The following is a 4,884-nucleotide window of genomic DNA, read 5'->3' as shown; positions in this document are numbered from 1 at the left end:
AAAATTGAAAAAAGTTGAAAAAAAATTTTTTTTGGACTTAGTCATTTTTCCGGCGTTTATCAGACTTTCAGATAGGGGAAATGTCAGTGAGCGTTCCGATTTCAGCTCCAGAGCGATTCGCCCAATGAGTCCTTGATATTTAGTCGTTTTCAGCCAATTTTCTGGATTTTTGAAAATTTCACTTTTTTGTGAAAATATCCACTAAACGAGGGAATAATATGTGTGCGGGTACCCCAGGAGAGTTCCAAATGTGTGTGGGTAGAATATATATCCCACGGGGGTAAAATTGAAAAAAGTTGAAAAAAATTTTTTTTTGGACTTAGTCATTTTTCCGGCGTTTATCAGACTTTCAGATAGGGGAAATGTCAGTGAGCGTTCCGATTTCAGTTCCAGAGAGATTCGCCCAATGAGTCCTTGATTATTTAGTCATTTTCAGCCAATTTTCTGGATTTTTGAAAATTTCACTTTTTTGTGAAAATTACCACTAAACGAGGGAATAATATGTGTGAGGGTACCCCAGGAGAGTTCCAAATGTGTGTGGGTAGAATATATATCCCACAGGGGTAAAATTGAAAACAGTTGAAAAAAGAATTTTTTTTGGACTTAGTCATTTTTTCCGGCGTTTATCAGACTTTCAGATAGGGGAAATGTCAGTGAGCGTTCCGATTTCAGTTCCAGAGCGATTCGCCCAATGAGTCCTTGATATTTAGTCATTTTCAGCCAATTTTCTGGATTTTTGAAAATTTCACTTTTTTGTGAAAATATCCACTAAACGAGGGAATAATATGTGTGAGGGTACCCCAGGAGAGTTCCAAATGTGTGTGGGTAGAATATATATCCCACGGGGGTAAAATTGAAAAAAGTTGAAAAAAAATTTTTTTGTTACTTAGTCATTTTTCCAGCGTTTATCAGACTTTCAGATAGGGGAAATGTGAGAGAGCATTCCGATTTCAGTTCCAGAGCGATTCGCCCAATGAGTCCTTGATATTTAGTCGTTTTCAGCCAATTTTCTGGATTTTTGAAAATTTCACTTTTTTGTGAAAATATCCACTAAATGAGGGAATAATATGTGTGAGGGTACCCCAAGAGAGTTCCAAATGTGTGTGGGTAGAATATATATCCCACGGGGGTAAAATTGAAAAAAGTTGAAAAAAAAATTTTTTTGGACTTAGTCATTTTTCCGCCGTTTATCAGACTTTCAGATAGGGGAAATGTGAGAGAGCATTCCGATTTCAGTTCCAGAGCGATTCGCCCAATTAGTCCTTGATATTTAGTCATTTTCAGCCAATTTTCTGGATTTTTGAAAATTTCACTTTTTTGTGAAAATATCCACTAAATGAGGGAATAATATGTGTGAGGGTACCCCAGGAGATTTCCAAATGTGTGTGGGTAGAATATTTATCCCACGGGGGTAAAATTGAAAAAAGTTGAAAAAAAATTTTTTTGGACTTAGTCATTTTTCCGGCGTTTATCAGACTTTCAGATAGGGGAAATGTCAGTGAGCGTTCCGATTTCAGTTCCAGAGCGATTCGCCCAATGAGTCCATGATATTTAGTCATTTTCAGCCAATTTTCTGGATTTTTGAAAATTTCACTTTTTTGTGAAAATATCCACTAAATGAGGGAATAATATGTGTGAGGGTACCCCAGGAGAGTTCCAAATGTGTGTGGGTAGAATATATATCCCACGGGGGTAAAATTGAAAACAGTTGAAAAAAGAATTTTTTTGGGACTTAGTCATTTTTCCGGCGTTTATCAGACTTTCAGATAGGGGAAATGTCAGTGAGCGTTCCGATTTCAGTTTCAGAGTGATTCGCCCAATGAGTCCTTGATATTTAGTCATTTTCAGCCAATTTTCTGGATTTTTGAAAATTTCACTTTTTTGTGAAAATATCCACTAAATGAGGGAATAATATGTGTGAGGGTACCCCAGGAGAGTTCCAAATGTGTGTGGGTAGAATATTTATCCCACGGGGGTAAAATTGAAAAAAGTTGAAAAAAATTTTTTTTTGGACTTAGTCATTTTTCCGGCGTTTATCAGACTTTCAGATAGGGGAAATGTCAGTGAGCGTTCCGATTTCAGTTCCAGAGCGATTCACCCAATGAGTCCATGATATTTAGTCATTTTCAGCCAATTTTCTGGATTTTTGAAAATTTCACTTTTTTGTGAAAATATCCACTAAATGAGGGAATAATATGTGTGAGGGTACCCCAGGAGAGTTCCAAATGTGTGTGGGTAGAATATGTATCCCACAGGGGTAAAATTGAAAAAAGTTGAAAAAATTTTTTTTTGGACTTAGTCATTTTTCCGGCGTTTATCAGACTTTCAGATAGGGGAAATGTCAGTGAGCGTTCCGATTTCAGCTCCAGAGTGATTCGCCCAATGAGTCCTTGATATTTAGTCATTTTCAGCCAATTTTCTGGATTTTTGAAAATTTCACTTTTTTGTGAAAATATCCACTAAATGAGGGAATAATATGTGTGAGGGTACCCCAGGAGAGTTCCAAATGTGTGTGGGTAGAATATATATCCCACAGGGGTAAAATTGAAAAAAGTTGAAAAAATTTTTTTTTGGACTTAGTCATTTTTCCGTCGTTTATCAGACTTTCAGATAGGGGAAATGTCAGTGAGCGTTCCGATTTCAGTTTCAGAGCGATTCGCCCAATGAGTCCTTGATATTTAGACATTTTCAGCCAATTTTCTGGATTTTTGAAAATTTCACTTTTTTGTGAAAATATCCACTAAATGAGGGAATAATATGTGTGAGGGTACCCCAGGAGAGTTCCAAATGTGTGTGGGTAGAATATATATCCCACGGGGGTAAAATTGAAAACAGTTGAAAAAAGAATTTTTTTGGGACTTAGTCATTTTTCCGGCGTTTATCAGACTTTCAGATAGGGGAAATGTCAGTGAGCGTTCCGATTTCAGTTCCAGAGCGATTCGCCCAATGAGTCCATGATATTTAGTCATTTTCAGCCAATTTTCTGGATTTTTGAAAATTTCACTTTTTTGTGAAAATATCCACTAAATGAGGGAATAATATGTGTGAGGGTACCCCAGGAGAGTTCCAAATGTGTGTGGGTAGAATATATATCCCACAGGGGTAAAATTGAAAAAAGTTGAAAAAATTTTTTTTTGGACTTAGTCATTTTTCCGTCGTTTATCAGACTTTCAGATAGGGGAAATGTCAGTGAGCGTTCCGATTTCAGTTTCAGAGCGATTCGCCCAATGAGTCCTTGATATTTAGACATTTTCAGCCAATTTTCTGGATTTTTGAAAATTTCACTTTTTTGTGAAAATATCCACTAAATGAGGGAATAATATGTGTGAGGGTACCCCAGGAGAGTTCCAAATGTGTGTGGGTAGAATATTTATCCCACGGGGGTAAAATTGAAAAAAGTTGAAAAAAAATTTTTTTGGGACTTAGTCATTTTTCCGGCGTTTATCAGACTTTCAGATAGGGGAAATGTCAGTGAGCGTTCCGATTTCAGTTCCAGAGCGATTCGCCCAATGAGTCCTTGATATTTAGTCATTTTCAGCCAAATTTCTGGTTTTTTGAAAATTTCACTTTTTTGTGAAAATATCCACTAAACGAGGGAATAATATGTGTGAGGGTACCCCAGGAGAGTTCCAAATGTGTGTGGGTAGAATATATATCCCACGGGGGTAAAATTGAAAACAGTTGAAAAAAGAATTTTTTTGGGACTTAGTCATTTTTCCAGCGTTTATCAGACTTTCAGATAGGGGAAATGTGAGAGAGCATTCCGATTTCAGTTCCAGAGCGATTCGCCCAATGAGTCCTTGATATTTAGTCGTTTTCAGCCAATTTTCTGGATTTTTGAAAATTTCACTTTTTTGTGAAAATATCCACTAAATGAGGGAATAATATGTGTGAGGGTACCCCAAGAGAGTTCCAAATGTGTGTGGGTAGAATATATATCCCACGGGGGTAAAATTGAAAAAAGTTGAAAAAAAAATTTTTTTGGACTTAGTCATTTTTCCGCCGTTTATCAGACTTTCAGATAGGGGAAATGTGAGAGAGCATTCCGATTTCAGTTCCAGAGCGATTCGCCCAATTAGTCCTTGATATTTAGTCATTTTCAGCCAATTTTCTGGATTTTTGAAAATTTCACTTTTTTGTGAAAATATCCACTAAATGAGGGAATAATATGTGTGAGGGTACCCCAGGAGATTTCCAAATGTGTGTGGGTAGAATATTTATCCCACGGGGGTAAAATTGAAAAAAGTTGAAAAAAAATTTTTTTTGGACTTAGTCATTTTTCCGGCGTTTATCAGACTTTCAGATAGGGGAAATGTCAGTGAGCGTTCCGATTTCAGCTCCAGAGCGATTCGCCCAATGAGTCCTTGATATTTAGTCGTTTTCAGCCAATTTTCTGGATTTTTGAAAATTTCACTTTTTTGTGAAAATATCCACTAAACGAGGGAATAATATGTGTGCGGGTACCCCAGGAGAGTTCCAAATGTGTGTGGGTAGAATATATATCCCACGGGGGTAAAATTGAAAAAAGTTGAAAAAAATTTTTTTTTGGACTTAGTCATTTTTCCGGCGTTTATCAGACTTTCAGATAGGGGAAATGTCAGTGAGCGTTCCGATTTCAGTTCCAGAGAGATTCGCCCAATGAGTCCTTGATTATTTAGTCATTTTCAGCCAATTTTCTGGATTTTTGAAAATTTCACTTTTTTGTGAAAATTACCACTAAACGAGGGAATAATATGTGTGAGGGTACCCCAGGAGAGTTCCAAATGTGTGTGGGTAGAATATATATCCCACAGGGGTAAAATTGAAAACAGTTGAAAAAAGAATTTTTTTTGGACTTAGTCATTTTTTCCGGCGTTTATCAGACTTTCAGATAGGGGAAATGTC

The sequence above is a fragment of the Phyllobates terribilis genome, unplaced genomic scaffold, assembly GCF_046119375.1.
Source record: "Phyllobates terribilis strain yellow unplaced genomic scaffold, ASM4611937v1 Scaffold_226__1_contigs__length_3207580, whole genome shotgun sequence".
Lineage (NCBI taxonomy): Eukaryota > Metazoa > Chordata > Amphibia > Anura > Dendrobatidae > Phyllobates > Phyllobates terribilis.
Note: the sequence above shows the minus strand (reverse complement) of the source record.